This window comes from Akebia trifoliata, chromosome 3 (genome assembly GCF_017979445.1).
Source record: "Akebia trifoliata isolate Shusen 1 chromosome 3, ASM1797944v1, whole genome shotgun sequence".
Lineage (NCBI taxonomy): Eukaryota > Viridiplantae > Streptophyta > Magnoliopsida > Ranunculales > Lardizabalaceae > Akebia > Akebia trifoliata.
Genome location: NC_141377.1, coordinates 32,724,192 through 32,742,435, shown reverse-complemented (window position 1 = coordinate 32,742,435; position 18,244 = coordinate 32,724,192).

Below are 18,244 nucleotides of genomic sequence, written 5' to 3'. Positions count from 1 at the left end.
TTCGGTTGGATCGATTTGACTCGAATCGGGTCAGTGGTTCACCCAAACGAGTCGGTTAAACGGATCGATTTGAGTCCGAAATGGGTTTAACCTAACAGACTTTTAAAAAACAATGATTTAATACGAATCAGGCTTAGCCCAACCGAATAACTAACAGGCTTGGCCCAAAACTAAAACACAAAGCCCAACAATAAACAAAGAATTGAGTCAGCCCAGCCCGGCCCAAAAAAGATCGTCTTCTTCGTCAAGAAGACAGAACGACTGGAAAAAAAAAAACCCTAGCCGCGCCACCACCAAATCGCAGCCACCTAATCGCCGACCGGCAGGGCTGATCTCTGACGTTGGACGACTTAAACGACCACCAGAAAACATCCAATAATCTCTTATTGAAAACCCCGTAACTTTTTTTGAGGATAAAAAAATTTCCAATTTATTTTATTTGATTTTATTTAAATTTAGTTTAAACAATCTATATTTTCTTCGATTAGATCTACGTTTTTCAGAGTCTCACAAGTTGCTAAAGTAGGACAGACACGAACGAAGACCACGTCTTCTTTCCCATCTCTCGATCGATCGATTGACTTTAATGTTCTTGGATCATCGCACGATTGATCGATGATCGATCGATCATCGCAGAGATGTGAACTTGAATAATTAATTTATTTGTTTCTTATCGATTGACATAATGAGATTACGATCACTAGAATCGTTGTCTCTGTTAATCTCCTTTGAAGACTAAATGGCAAATTTTGTTTTGAAATAAATTGATTTTAAAATTAAAGAAAAATCATTTATTCTAAAATAAATTTATATTCATATCAGATTTAATCTAGATAAATCTAGTTTAACTAAGATTTAATCAAAAGTTTTGAACAAGAACAAATCTAGTACGGCTCTGATACCGATTGTTGGGGAAAAATACTGTAAACAATATATACATGGATTTAGGATTTGATCTTGAACAAAAATAGAATAATCGAATCGAACAAACAATAATTGTAAAATACCTGAATTCGCTTTTTCGATTATCCGCGGAGAATACGTTGATCTTGATATACGAAGAATAGGCGTACTACCCCAACTCTGCCTATACTTTTGGTGATGGGAACCTCTATCTCAATGATAGAATAATATGTGTGTGTAGAGAGGGGGGGGGGGACGACCACCTATTTATAAAAGATGATACTAGATTTTCTACCCATCGTAGAATTCTAGTATTAAGTGAATACCACTTAAATTTTGATAGGATGTTCACTAACCCATCATATTTGATGCTGGTAACCAATGCCAGACCACTAGCATGGTTTTCAATTATATCCTTAATGTTTCGAAAAAATTACAATCCAGTATTTATATAAAATTTGTATATGTGAAAAGGCCACAAAATAATTTTGATAATGAAAATAAATAAATAATAAAATAATTCCAACATTCTTATATATATATATTTAAATCAAATTCATTCTCCCTCTTCTCCTCTTTCGTCTTTCCTAGTGTTCCTTGTCTTTCTCTTTCCAATGTTTCTTCCTTAAGGTTTTCTTATGAAACTCTTTCTAAGATTGACATTAAAAATAAAAAATCAAATAAAAAACTCTTTCTAAGAAATCCTAGAAGATGACTTTGATGTCTTATTAATCTTGTTTGGGATGTAACCTTTAATTTCATTCATGACGCATCAAAATAAAAGTTAGCACGCCAATAGAAATTTTCATATAAGTTGTATGAAAATTGAAAATTCTCATTTCCATTGTCTAAGAAACGGTAAAGATCATAGTTATAAAAATCATTTAAGACCAACACGGATGAGTCATCCTGAGGTTACCAAGAGAAATGTCAATTTAAAACGCCATCATATTGATTCATTTCATATCTCACTAAAGAAGATCTAATGAGAGTTGTTATTAACTTCTTCGAGGAAGGCATCATTCCTAGAAGTGTCAACTCCACAACTATCACATTAATTCCAAAGGTTGAGGTACCTAACTCTTTTTCTGATTTCAGACCTATTAATCTTACTAATTTTCTTTATAAAATATTGCGCCTAAAATATTAGCAAATAGATTGCGTTCAGACCTATACGCCAACACATTGATTCATCTCTATTGTTCATGTTTATATAAAAACAAAATTATTTTATGTAAGTATATATTATTTAAATTATTTAAATTAACTTTAATTATATAATTATGACTTAATTATTCACTAAAAATTTTGAGTTTGAAAATCATGGTTGAGGTTAGAAGAGATTCCTTAAGGAAACCAGTCATGGGTAGGGTTGTCAATGGATAGGTTATGGCCGAGCTTTGCTGAACCCTAACTTGGCCTTAAATAGGAAGGCTATACCTTGGGTCATCCCTATACCCTATCAAGTCTAACTTGTCTAAGCCCAAGTACGACCCTAACGGGCAAGGCTAAGTTTGAGTTGATTTACAAATTTTATAAGAAAAAACTAATACACTTGTCGATCCAAACCATATGATGTTGCTTTCATCGAAATACGGATCTTTTTTTTTTTTTTTTTTTTTAATTTTGGCGAGCTGCACATACAACTACCAACCACCCTAGCACGTGTACAACAATTAAATAAAGTCACTTTTGTGTGGAGGGGTATATAAAAATAAGTGTTGATAATATGACGGACTTGTGGTGGATGGACTTGAAGCATGCTGATATGGAATCACATAACTTATTAAACAATAAAAAATAGAAAAATGGAGTCTCTTTCTCCTGCCCATAATGAAAAAAGAAACTTTCTTATCTAATCACCTTTGACATTCAAAATCACGATTCGATGAAATAGGGTTGTAGAGGATTAAATTATATGAAGTTTAAAAAAAAACAAAAAAAAAAAGTTATCTTTCACCGTTGAATTTTATTTTTAAGGGTACTTGGTAGCCATCCATTTTATACGCCATGGATCAAGCTCGAAAAACAAATGCTTTTAAATTTTAATTTTTTGTTGTTTTGAATATGAATATTTTCATGAAATCTAGATGTCTGTGTTGTTGGATTGCCAATGTTATAATCAATGTGGGCCCTACGATCCTTTTTAAGATTTGAAATATAAAAAAATAAATATGTGGGCAAAGAACAGGAAAGAAAGAAAAGCTTTTTTTTTAATAAGTTATGTGATTCCATATTAGCATGTGTTAAGTCCGTCCATCAAAAGTTTTTCATATTAGCATCATTCTATAAAGATTCGAAGGTGTGACCTACAGAGAATACCTAGTCACCTCTACCATCTCAGCTAACTTTTGATGGAAAAAAAATAGTTAGAGAAAAGACTAAAATGATTATTTTATAATAGATTTTAGGTTTTTTTCTTTTTAAGCATACATATATATATGGGAAGCGTTCAGAGGCCCTAAAGTGAGTCAAACATTTTTCAAAATAGGGTTAGAAGTTTCGGAATGGGCTAATTTTTTATGAGGGTGATCTCTATGGTGAAGAAATCATCCTCGCCAAAAATTAGCTTATTTCGAAACTTCTAACCTTAATTTACAAGTTGAAGAATCATGGACTGTCCTATTTTTGTAAACCACTTTTGATGGGATTAGAAATTTTGGAACATGCTGATTTTTTGTGGGGATGATCTCCTCATCATAGAGATCATCCTCACAAAAAATCAGCCCCGTTCTGAAACTTCTAACCCATACATTGAAGGTACCATGTTTAGCTCTCATATAAGTATATATAGATATTGATATATTGTAGGTGACAACTAGTTTAGTTGGTGTCTTTGAGTGATGATACTAAAGACTTGGGTTCAAATCCCGCCAACACCTGGTTACTAAACTCATTAAAAACATGTACACCAATAATAATAAAAATAACAGAAAATATTGAACTATCTTCGTTGGATATTGTTTCAACACTAATATGATGTGGTGGTGCAAAGAGAACCATATTATTCACTTGTATCTTGAGAAAAGAAATATGTGATTATGTATGCATTGCCACGTCAATTCAGTGTTGGACACAATGTCCAACGAAGTACTTAGGACATGTGCCCTAAGGGTACAAGTTAAAGTGCATTAATTAGATCTTGAAAATAAGCAATGCGGGTATTTTGGTAAAAATAATTTTTCGAGGCCATTTTCTGTACAATATTAAATTTCCAGGTGTAATTAATGCACTTTATAACAAAAATTTCTAAGTTACATGCATGGTTACATAGATGTTGAATATTGAATAATTTGTCATGGGCATGTCACACTTGACAAGACACGTCAGGACGTCGTCATTTAATACTACAAAGTACGATCTCTCTCTAAAGTCCAAACAGCTTAACCTCCTAAAAATGCACACACCATTCCCTAACCCACAACAAAACAACGTAAAATAAATCAACAGTTACGTTTCCTATTCCAGATCCTGTTCTCCATAGAGTTATGTTACTGCCCAACTCCACATCTCTTTTCTTGTATACATAGGCATCAAAATCAGTCTGATTGGTGATTTCTTGCAATTGGATTCTAGCATTTCTCATCATCAATCGATGGGTATTTTGAAAAGAATCCAACGGCTACAAATTACCAATCAGGTTGACCTTTGGTGTGTCGTTCAAGGAGGTTAGTAATATATGATGGTCATTAATAGATACCCAATTACTCCCAGGAGTACATGATCTGAATGTTAATTTTTCAACCACATTGATGGTTTAAAATTTCTAGAATGGAAACAAAGTTATCAAGACTCACCAAGCCTGAACAAAAATCAACTAAAAATGCATAAAATATCAGATTAAAAGAAAATAATATTACCCATTTTAGGTTTACATGTTTTACACTGTGTGATCTTGTATGTAATATCACCTCTACTTATAGTGACTTAGTACTGTGTTGTGGTTACACGTTGGTTTGTTGAATGAAAGATGACAGAGAGAAAGGATAAAAAGAGAAGGGTTTTTCAGCTAAGTTATGTGTTAATGAAATGTAGGTAAATTTGAAAAGTTGGGTACTTGACAGTAGGTCTAGAAGAAATAGGGATGTTTTAAAACCCTAGGTGTCTAGAAACTTAGACCAGCATGCAGGTTGTTTCACATTTAAATGACCCTAATTATACAGTACTTGCACCCTGTCCACATGAAATGAACATTTTAAGTCATTAAGGAAATCTCCTTGACTCCTTGTAATTAGGGAAAATGTATGTCAATTTCCCTTCTATTTTAAAGTAGAATGTATATAAGAGAGAGAGAGAGAGAGAGAGAGAGAGAGAGAGAGGATCCAACCTATTTGAAAAACCTAAGTGGGTTCTCCTTTTGAAGAAGAATGTGTGTGTGTGTGTGTGTGTGTGTGTGTGTGTGTGTGTGTGTGTGTGTGTGTGTGAGAGAGAGAGAGATTCATGCATGTACACCACATGAAAGGAAACACACACTCACTCACTAAAAGATCTGCTTATATAATAGATGCACCATTACAAAATCGATGAACAGTAGCTAAATTATTTGCTAGTTTCACAACAATCAACTAAAAAGTGAATGCATGCAAAACCCAAAAACAAGCAGATCGAAAATTCTAAGATATTCTACAAAAGAAAAATAAAAGAATAATGTACACAAACACACACACAGAGAGAGAGAGAGAGGAGAGAGAGAGAGAGATGGTGTAACAATACCCCTCAAGTAAGTTGTCCTTCTCATGAGTTCTCTCATTGAGAAATAAATATGAGAAAATGTTTGTTGAGGGGGATGAAGCCTGGTCCGAAGTCATTTAGAGTCCAACAATCAAAGTTGTTTAAAACAAAAAAGAAAAATATGTAAATATAAGTATCAAACCTATATGACCTCGAGCCAGACAACATTCCCCTCAACCTAACCTCAACAAGAAACATATATAATCACCTTCTAACACATACTAAGAGAAGAAAAGAAAGAAAGGGTATGTTTGACTTTGAGGGGAATGAAGCCTGGTCCGAAGCCTTCATCACAACAAAACTCTGAAAGCCTCGAGCCAGCCAACATTCCCCTCAAACAAAAATTACACAAACCCAATGTTTTATTCCCTCAAACCCTAACACACATAGCTTTATAGGGAGAGAGAGAGAGAGAGAGAGAGAGCGCGTTATGAGTTCTGACCTGATTTTGAAGACAAAACTCCAACAAACACATTAAATGTTTAATTTTATTTTTTATTTAAAAAATATATAAAAAAACTTCATAAGAATGGTTACCAAACGAGCCATTAACCAATGCACCTCAAACCCACTTCAAAGTTCTAACTCTATACCTCACCCTGAATATTTATTTCCTCTCTCTTTCATTTACTAGACAGACCTGCCGTTGCCGGTCAACCAGAAACCTGTTAACTTCTACCACCTGTTGCCCCACCTCAAAACAATTGACATATATACACACAACAAGACAACTGAAAAACTAAGAGATGACAGCATCATTTTACCAAAATTAAAAGCCCTCCTGATCCCTAATTTAATGAGATTCTTCATCATTACCTTATTATTTTTAGCCTCTTCTCTCCCCTACTTTTGATTGCACTTGTACGGCCTACACCCAATTTTTTTTTTTTTTTCATTTTTCTATTATATTTATTTTGATTTTTCTATTATAGAGATTCGTGGGTGATCCTCAATATCAAATAAAGAAATCCCAGAAAAATAGAGAAATAAATAAAAGAGAATGAATGTTTTCTACCTGCATCCTTTTACTATAATCATTATTACATGATTTTCTCAGTCCTTTTTCTAGGTCATTTTACAAAAAGTTTTATACCTTTACTAGATTAAAAAACCCTAAACCCAAAAAGTAATATTTGATTAAACTCTAATAGCCCAATCCATCATTGTTGAAGGTTGTGGAGGAGTTTGATTTGGTAGGCCATAATGTGTTGATTGACCTGGATTCATCGAATTCAGTGTGTTCTAGAAATATTCACATGGAAGATTCAGCATGTGTATAGGGAGGCGAATACTATTGTCGACATTTTTGCTAATACAACAGTTGAAGAGTGTAGTTCTTGCTTTATTTCTAATTTTTTAAACCTCCATCTTATTGTTAAATCTTGCTTCATAAGAGACAGACTAGATCTATCGTCCATTAGACCTATACACTAAAGGGTTTCCCAACGGTATATTCTTTACAAATCAATTCAATTATCTTTGCTTGCTTAGCTAAAAAATAAAATAAAATAAATTATATATATATATGCCTAGAGATGTATGACGAGTGATACAATATGAACGGTTCATATGGGAGTGATTTTATCCCTCCCCAAATACACATTGATTTATTTATTACCCATCTCTAATTATGTATATGTTTTTTTACTTATCATGTGTATCCCCACCCAGCAACTAAGACTAATCCCATGGTCACAAGTACTGCTCCTCAGAAAGTCCTACATGCAACTGATTGAGTCAAGGGCCAATCGAATTGTAAAGGGTGGCCCAAAGAAATTCATTGCTTTTTGGGGTTTCAAACATTTGGCCTAACCTTCCTAAGGAGCTTATCAAGGCTTGGCTTACCACTAGGCTAGCCATATAGGGTTTCTGCATATATAGATATGAACAGCGTTCCATAAACAACGTTTTGTTTTATATGGAAAAGAAATTTTTGGAATGAATTAATTTTTTGTGAGGATGATCTCTATAGTGAGAAGATTATCCTCACAAAAAAATCAGTCGATTCTAAAACTTCTGATCCTATGAAAAATGGTTACAAACTAACGGTAAAAATGAACGGTCCATAATTCTTCAACTTATAAACTAGTTCTAGCAATTTCAGAATGGGCTGATTTTTATTTTTATTTTTATTTTTATTTTTTGTTTTGTTAGGATAATCCCCTCACCATAGAGATCATCCTCACAAAAAATCAGCCCATTCCAAAACTTTTTGCCCATATAACAGTCTACGGAACCTGGCCCTATGAATATAATACTGCAGTTTTGACACTAATTTTCATGAAGCGCGTTATATCTATTGGAAAAATAGGGTATTCAAAACAATGGAATAATACTAGAATACCACAAGTTTCAACAAATAAAGAAACAATGAAAAAAATTTGACCACATAAAGCGCAAAAGAATTAATTAATCATTCCCATCACTTCTCAATTAATGGTTAGGTTTGAAACTCTACAATTGAGCCCTTAAATAAATTTGTTCCTAAGTCAATCTTCTCAATCTCTATTGACTCAATGCTCTTTAATTTCATTATTTTAAAACGAAACTCCTCTCTGTGAACCATGTTGATCATTGATGCTTGTCGAACCTTTCAGGACTTTTTTGTGCATGTGAATTCAAAAGATGACATAACAATTTCTAAATCTTAAATGTTTGGTCACCAATCTAAACTATCCAAGTATCTCATCACCTAATTTTGTTACAAATCAAAAGTTCACACAAATTTGATACCTACTAGATTATTTTGAAAGATAATGTCCCAATTAGGGCTAGCTATCAATGAGCCAACTTGAGTTTGGGTGGGCCTGGTTTAGCCATAACCGATCCTAGTGTTGCCACTTAAACTGGCCCTAAATCTCTATTGAGCCTGAATTGGCTAACTCAAACTTGATATCATTGGGTTCAAGCTGAGATTTTTAACTTCATAAAATTGAATAATTTTACTCAAAAAAAAAAAAAACTACTTCGTTGTTCAAAGGGAAAAAAACCACGCGTCACAACTTATTTCAAAGAATTATTTTTTAAACAAATTCGTAACATTTTAATATGACCATCCTACATTTTTTTGTCCAAATGATTACTAAGTAAAAACATGGTTAATATACAGTATTGTTTAATATATTATATAAATATATACACTGCAGTAACGAGTCAGGCTGAACACTATTAAATCCTAGCTCAACTCAGATTTAATGGGCTAATTTTATTTTATTTTTAATTTGACCATTCCTTTTGGAGACTCAATATGAAGGTTATATCCCTTTTTTTTTCAACTCTGTCGAGCTACGTTAGTACGAACAATTTGGGGGTTTTGCCCCCCTTAATATTTAGGATTTGTTATGCTCAGTGCTCACCCAAGCAAAATGTAGTGTGTGTAAATTTATTTTTTTACTAAATGCCATAATTATGAAAATGCCTCTAAATCCAAAACCCTGAATACCGAAAGTGATTTGGATATGGTGATAACTAGGGCCAACAAGGGGTTGGCAGCATAGTAAGAAAAAACAACATTTTTTTATAGAAAAAAATGTCTTCAAAACAAGTCTTGTACATATGACGATCAAAACAAAACAAAAACATGTTTCTTTTAAAGTCACGATGTTTCGAAAACATCACGTTTTTTTTTTCCGTTTAAACGCGTTTTTTATGTTTTAAACATGTTTTTTTTTTAATTAAAAAAAAAACTAAACACTTTGTTTTTTTGTAGCCTTATAGTGATTTTGCGATTTTATTCATGAATGCTTTTAATGTAAAATTTGAAACATAATAGAATTTGGTGATTCATAAATATAGAAATATGGAATATGATGATAATATTTTGATGTCATGATTTTTCATTGCTCAATAGTTATTAGTTTGAACAAAAGATTTATTGATGAGTAAACTTTATTTTGGGATCATAACATGTATAACAATGTTTGAAAACATGTTACATTGAAAATAAGAATAAATTAAAATAAATATCTTTATGTATCACTAAATATATACATTTTCATAATTTTTAATATATTTTTTTAATTTTCTCATTTTTTTCTTATTTTCTACGTTTTTATCAAAAGTTTTCCCTTACCATTTTAAACATGTACTCCGACTTTGTGACTATGGACTTGGGAGTGGGTTAGGTGAAGCATATGTCTGTATCCAAATATTTGTGTACGATTTTTAAATTTTTTATTAATAGATACGCATGCAACTCGTTTATTTACCTCATAGTGAAGAGGATACTTAGCAAAAAAGAATAATGAGGAGGACAATAGAACCCTAATTATAAATTAAATATACTTCATTGTAGGGGCGGAGCCAGGATTTTGCTCTCATGGTGGCAACCAAGAGCAAAAATGTTTTTGTGGGGGCAATCAATAGAGAAAAAAAAATTGTTAGGGCAATCGCGGTTGATTTTTGTATTCATCATTGTTATTTGTTGCAATAACTCATGTATACTCATCAATTTTGAAAATTCTTGTAGGGCAAGTGCCCCAAATGCAAATTTGCCCCTGCTTCATTGTGAATTTATGTGTGTGTGTGTGTGTGTGTGTGTGTGTCCAATCAAATAAAAAGAATGTATCCATATATTGAATAATTCAATTCGGATGAGTCACTTAGGCCCTATGTGGATAACGTCTCTGTGCAAGAGTAGAAACCTAATCTCTTCGTGCAAGAGCAAATTTTTGGAACTTCTCACCAAAGAATATAACCTATTCTCACAAGAACAAAAATTTCTTTGCACAAAAGCAAAATCTTCAATAAGTTTTATCCAAACATTAGCTAATTCCCCACAAGAGTAGAAATCGTTAAGAAACTCTATCCAAACGTAATCTTACTGACCTAATTAATGATAACTTAAAAGTCATTACTTATTTTTAAGTTTACTTTGTCATTATATATTTAAAAAAATACTGTTATTTAATATGATATATCGACTTCCCATATCCATATGACGAGGATCCAATTTTTTATTTGGTGAAGGCTGAAGATAATTTTCTTTTTTTAATTAAAAGAATAAAATCAATAAATTTCCAAGTTTTAATTATTTAAAAAAAAAATAATTTAACAAAGAATTAAAATTCCGTATTTCCCTAACATGTTTGGGTATATCTGTCGAAGCTAAGGGTCTTCCGCAAAACACGTCTTGGGGAAGACGGCGATTTAAGGAAAGAGAGATCGTAGCCGTCCAATAATAAGTAATGAACGGTTAGATGAACTTAGACTGGAGACCAATAGTGTTGGTGTCAGCGGGAGCGATGGTTCGGGAAACGAGGAGAGCCCGATTTACGAGGGATCGAATTAAATCGATGACGTGGACGCTTCGACACTGCCCCATCTTTTATTACAGCAAAACCCCTAGATCGACGGCTGAGATTCTCTCCTCATCGTACGCCACAGGCAGTGCCACGTGCTTGAATTTAATGCTGATGTGTACGAGTCCCACTTCCCAAATTTTGTCTGTTTTCCGAGGTGGTGGGACCCACATGAGAGGAATCCCGTTAAGGCTGACATAGGTTGACGTGGATGATTTCTATTAGATTTAGAAATTGTGGGGTCCACTTGTGATCGAAAAGATGGTAAATGTGCGTTAATGATGAGGTCGGAGATTGATGGGAAATTAGGTGGGATTCTTGGGGCGGCGAAACCACTTGTGTACGGTTGTACATATATGGTTGTTTTCGGTCGGGTTCGGGTCAGGTCAAATTAAGTCCTTATCCTGTCTTAATGAGTCCGGTTGCATTCCAACCCAATCCCATTCCCATTGGATCAGATAAAAAAATCTTGTTGAAATCCGATAAGTACTTCATATCTGGGTCAAGGATTTGGATTCTGATATGGATCTGATCAAATAGGTTATTGGATTGGATTTTACTAGATCCATCCAATTCAAGTGTTATTGGATTAAGTTGAAACATAATATTCAGATCCATCAAAAACCCGATCTAATGCTTATCAGATCATTTTTTGGCTCGGTTCCAATCTTATCGGATTGGTTTGACTAATCCATTGAGAGTCCTAATCTAAATCATGGTTTCACGATAAGAAAAATTACTTAATAGGCCCTTTAATAAAAATATCCTTTTAAAATGCATCCCGAGTTTTAGAGTGGTATCTAAACAACTTATTTAGCAAAATCTTTCTTTCTTAATGCCCCTTCACAGGGTTGTTAGTGGACTAGATTCGGATTAGATTAGGGCAATTTTGTACCAATTTGATAGGATCATATTGAGTCTGGAACTGATCTGATAAATATCAATCGAGCTCTTAATGGATAGGATTTTTATCAAATCTGATTATTAAGATCCAATAACAATCAATTGAGTCCAAATTCGACTAAACCCGATTTGATGTACAAAATCTAAATAAAATTCATATATTTAAATAAATATATAATAAAATTTATAAATTTTTTTGGATATGATCAATCCATATCCGATCCAATAAGATATCATATTGAAATATTATCAGATCAGATCTTTATCAAAATATAAATCATTGATTCAGACTCGAAGTTATTAGATCTAATCCAATCCATTGACAACCCTACCCCTTCATCTTAATAAAATGTAGCTCTTAAAATTTTGAGATTGACTATTGAAATTGACCCTTCCAATCTTCGATATCAACAATTTGAATCATTGATATTAGCTGATTCATGAGCAAATGTGGAGAACGATTTTCAACCGTTGATTTTCATAGTTGTAAGAAATCAATCACAATGATTGAAGGTTGCTCTCAATGATTTGAATCACTGATCTTTGATAATTTGAATAAAAAACAAATAATTTAATAAATAAATAAAAAAATTAGAGGGTTTTGGAAAGGAAATCCCACTATTAGGGATCATTAATAGCTTATCCAATCGATGTGGTTGTTGGTTGTGACCCCACTAAAAGAGGGGGTCTTTATTATATGATTGATTGAATGATGTTAAATCAATTAGTTGTAGGCCTGACGTTTTGAATTAGGAGGTCTGTGAGAGTTAGGGGACAGTCAACAGTCAACAATGACTCTAAGAACTATGTAGACGATACACGTGGAGTGAGGAAGTGGGTACAACCTAGAGGATGTCCTCCAGTAAACTAGAGCTAGTAATGGTCTGAATCCATCCGAGACAATATGAAAAATCAAATTTTTGGATTGGATTCTGATTTACATCTTAGATGTTATATAATTTTGGATCAAATTTGAATATATCTTAATTTTTTTTTTTTTTAAATGGATTCGAATATATTTTTTTATTCTTAATTTCATACAAATACGTATAGATAATATGTTTTAATCTTTTTGATTTCCTTCTATATTTGTGATTGAAAAGTTGATTTCTTAAAATTTTATATGATTTTATATTTTTAAATTTTTTTTAACATTGATAATTGAAAATAAGGCATACGTTTGGATCAGATTGGATTGGTTTTAGATTAAAGATAAAATAAAACGGGTCGAATACGATTCACATATACATTAATCTATTCGATTTGGATCGGGTACATGTTTAAAAAAATTTGGATCAATATTGGAGTGGTACCAAACTGACTCATTACCATCCCTACCATAAATCAAGCCTCTAATGAATGAGAGTTTCTATTAACACACAAAATTTTACTTACAACACATTGATTCTTTTGGAATTAGGGTACAATTTTGTGTGTTGAATATCATAAAATTTCGAGTCCGATACACTTTTCATTTTTATTTTCCAAATATGTTTTCGAGCAATTTCATTGGTAGATATTCTAATTTAAAGTGACAATCTCGTTGATAAAAAGTGACGAACTTGCTAATTATTACCAACGATCTCATCATTAAAAAAAACAGATATTTGTCTTTAAGTTAATTAGTTAGATCGTCACTCTAAATTAGAATACCTACCAACGAACTCGCTAAAAAACATGTTTTCGAAATTAAGATGAAGTGTACCGAAATTGGAATTTCTGCTAAAAGTCGCTCCTCATGTATGGGTAAAAACCTCTTGAAATTAAAAAGCCAAACTACAAACTTTACATATGGATTGGTGTGTTATAAGAAAAAGTTGGTGCACAAATAGAATAAACTCTATTTTCACACCAACTTTACCTTATAAAATTTACCAATCAGATAATCAAATAGATGTCTAGGCCTAGGGTTGGGATATCCTTCACCATCCGTCTATATCTTCTTCAAACTCAAAAATCAGTTAGAGAGAGTCACATACCTAAATCATATATTGTTTAGGAGTTATTTCAGTTCTTAAGAGTTGACAAGAGAGTGGATTGAGTTGAGATATATATATATATATAGCGTTGTATGTATTTAACAATTGATAAGGAACGAGAGAATGTGTCGTATTTTCGCTTCCAAAATCCTCTCTTCAAAGAAAAATATGAAATGAATCAACTTCGTTTCTTTTACTTGTTTTATATTTAATCACAACCAAGAGAATGAGATACGTAACAAGAAGATAACAAAAGAGTGGACGCGGAGAGAGTATGAAAATAAAAAGATAAAAGAGAGTTCAAGAACACCAAAAGAAGAAGAAAGAAGGATATAAAAATCCTTTTAAAGGAAGGGTGTGTTTTTCTTCTTCAAAGAAAATTCTTGATGAAAATTAAGACAGAGAGACATTTGTTTTTTGCCTTTATTTTATTCCGTTTTTTACATTTAATTATCTTAGTTAATGTGTTATAAGAAAATTTGGCATGGCAAAATAAATTATCCGGAGCCCGATCCATTGAAATTCTCAAAGAGTACAAAAATGCATCTGTAAGGATTGTCAAATTTATCAAATCAAGTTGTTTTGGCCTCTTAGATTGCACATGTGCAATGGGCTGGTCCCAAAATACTGTTGAAATGGTGTCAAAAAAAAAATAAAAAAAATAAAAAAAATAAAATAGAACATTTTATAAAAATCAAGATTTGTGCAAATAAAAGCTGATATTTGCATCCCCATTGTTGAATGGATTGTTAATCATACCTGAACTACGCATTGCAGAAACATCAATCTTATTTTGCTATTTAACTCAATCTTGAGCTGCATCTTCAGCCACCCAACACCAATTGTATTGAATTTGGGAAATGTATTTGATGCTCTTCCCACCTATTTATGGGTCAGCACAGGTGAAGTAGTCCCATTTTTTCCCCCTTTGGATTAGGGTTTTAAATTGGTTTTCCCCTACTACTTGAAAAACATTTCAATTGTCCTGTATGGGAGCTTTATCTACCCTTCTCTGACATCCCGTCACAGGTTTATCGTTAATCATGATTTGATCTACAAACATCAATCTTCGAAAAAAATGAAGTTGATCCAACATAACTGTGCAAAATGGAGACCAGGTATCCTATGCCTCTAAAAAATTATAATTCCATGACACCAATGAGAGGAATTAGAAGAGGCCTCATGTCATTGCACTAATTCAAATCATCTATAGTCGACTCTGTCAGTGACCCAACCATCCATTTCAGTCCTGCATCTTCAATGCAACCAATACTAGAAATATTAATCGATCAATGCAAAGTATATATATATATATATATCTATCTGAGAGTAGCATTGTATCTAAGGAAAATTGTTCAACGAGTCCAAGCTTCCTGAATTTTGAAAAGTAAAACCAGACAAGATCAATAACATATTGCATTGTATCACAATGGTATGTTTTGCTTGGTGTGGATGAAAGACTTCTAATATTTCAAAAAAAATCTAGTGCTCGCATCGAATACCACAGAGGCCTTACTTGACCAAATACTCCTACAATTTTTGTGGCATGGATATGGGTATAGATGTGACACATCTATGGAGTTACATTTGGCGAACCCCAAAATATAGGATCCATGGATTCAGAGTCATATTTTAAATAATTGATAGAAAAGTGTTCAAGTGTTTGTATCATATCAGTAATGATAATAATGGATTATGTGATGGGGTATCTATGATATATATCATATACCGAGAGACAAGACATATCTTTATTGCTATGTTTTCTGCAAAGAAATATATCAGTTAAAGATGGTAAAATTCAAAGTATCGAAAGTGCAGCACAAGAATCTGTGTAGTCTTGTTATCTAACAAAAGTCTGGTGTGGGCACTTCACCTTTCTAGAAGAGTACAAGAAGAAACAATGTCAAGGCACAGCAGAAGATTCTGAAGAGTCATTTAATGAATATGTAATTCAATGAAGAGTGATCAAGAGAGTATTAGGTCTTTCTGTCCAAGATTGTAGCCTAACTTTCAGGCAATAGTCATCACTAGTTGCAGCAGAGACTTGAATCAGGTAAAGACCAGAAAGCATGTAATGGTAATGTACCCTTACCAACTCTGATGTAATTGAAAAGGATAAGAGTAACCCAAGCTTATAAGTACCAAGATGTAAAAAAACACTGAAAAGAGGAAGCAAGATCGGCCAATACAAAAGCTGAAAAATAACTGAAAAAAGTAGGCAAACATTACGAATTCTCTAATGACGACTTGCTCTTAACCATGCATCCAGGATTACGACAATGCAACGAGTAGGAAATAACTATCAAAAGAGTAGGAAACACTCACTGGGACTAGTTATGACAATTTAAGAGGATTATTAATCCATCATAACAACTCCTCTGAACTTCAAAGGACAAAAATTCAACCGTGACATGAACCGGATATCTTACCGTTGGAACTGATGTCTAACATGCTCTTATTGTGCTCTAGGTAGTTCTGAAATCAAACTTTCCTTCATTTGTTGCTCAACTAGATTATGGACTTCTGGGTTTTTCATGCAATGTTAGTATTAATCTTGTCTTGCCAAAGAACTACAGTTTGTAGGAGTAAAATTTGCTCTTCTCCAATTTCCATGACTTTGTAGAAGTCATTTCCTTGCCAAGTCTCCCAGATCAAGCACGGAAGAAACCAATTCGTAATATACTCTTCTCCCGGGTAGGTCATCTCAGACCCCTTGAGTTCTTCCTGCTTTCTGTTTCTTTTCAGTTTTTAAAGAACACTATAGAAAAAACATGCTATTTTCTTCAAATCTTCAGTAAAATTAGTAGACTCAAGATTCATGATGGAAAAATATGATAGACGTAAATCAAAATTTGACGGGTTATTCTGTACCTTTTCTCACTAAATTCCAGATAAAATTTTGAAAAATTACTTAGCCAATGGTCCTACTCAATTTTGCTCCACTATTCCAACAACACCCAACCAATTATATAATTTACTACTTTTACATGTAAATTTGTTTTTAATAAATTAGGGATGCTCTTAAGACCAAAACCGATGCTCCAAAAATACCTAAGCGTTAATGGAGTGGAAAGCTTAAGTCTTAACCTAAGGATCGTAACATAACCCCATGCTTCAAGGCCGACGCCCTCGTTGGCCCACCTTATGGCAAGCCCCAGCCCCTTGGCCTTCTTCCTAAGTATAAGGTACCCCTTTCTCTTTTTCCATAAGTCGCCCCTTCCCAGACTAATCACGGTGACCTACTATGGCGGACCCCTTCCATATCCCATACTATGGCGAGCCCCCTTCTTTTTTTTTTATTTTTTTTTAAGTCTCCACAATTGCCTCCCCATGACTCAAACCCTGAACATGGGTTGGCTCTGATACCAAATGGTAAGACCCAAACCAATGCTCCAAAAATACCTAGGCGTTAATGGAGTGGAAAGTTTTTAAGTCTTAACCTAAGGATCATAACAAATTCAGTATTTTAGTAAAAGAGTTTTATTAGTAGGTAATTTAATGTTAATAGTCTCTTGTTAGGAAAGGTTTATTTATTATGTTGAGTAGTCGACAAGTTTTATCATTGTTAGGATTTTAATATTTACTTCATTAGTAAGTAGGATTAGGAGTTTTGATAGTTTTTGCAAGTTAAATTATTTAGTGATACACCGTAGGAGATGTGATAAATTTGGGGGTCCTATTCAAAACCAATTGGCAATGAATGGAGAGGCCTAGGAGCTTATAAGGAGAGAGACAAGGTAATTTGTGTCCGATGTGAGACTAAACTCAACACACCCCCGCACGTGTGGGCCAGACTAGGCCAAAGCACATGAAAATATAAATTGGGTGACGTGGGGAGAGAAAGGCCCGCTCTGATACCATGATAAATTTGGGGATCCAACTCAAAACCAATTGACAATGAATGGAGAGGCCCAGGAGCTTATATGTCCGATGTGAGACTAAACTCAACAAGATGTACCAAGCTCTACAAGTATGTGTAATTGCTTTAGTGTAAAAGAACAGAATGCAACATAATTAATTGAATAAAGATTTTACATTTCTCTTTACGTGTTCTCTTTGTGAGGTGGACTCCTTACAAGTAGGTGGTGACACTAAATTTTACACCTTTTTCTCTTTATTTCTCTACTAACACCCCACCTGCATTGATTAAAAAAACACCTAAACCCCATTTCTTGCTACCATTTTCAGTCCCTGTAACTTCAAGCCTAAAGTCCCTAACTTGTCAAAAATCACCTCACCACAAAAACATAACCCAAAACCCTCTATTTACAGCTCACGTGATCACAAAATCCAACACCTAGACCTTTGCAAATGACCCAATTTAAAACGTTAAACCTTTGTTCCACCCACCAAAATCAAAACCCTAAGTTGTCTTGTATCAGGATGCCTTCAATAATAACAGTGAGGTGTTAACAATACAATCAGGGC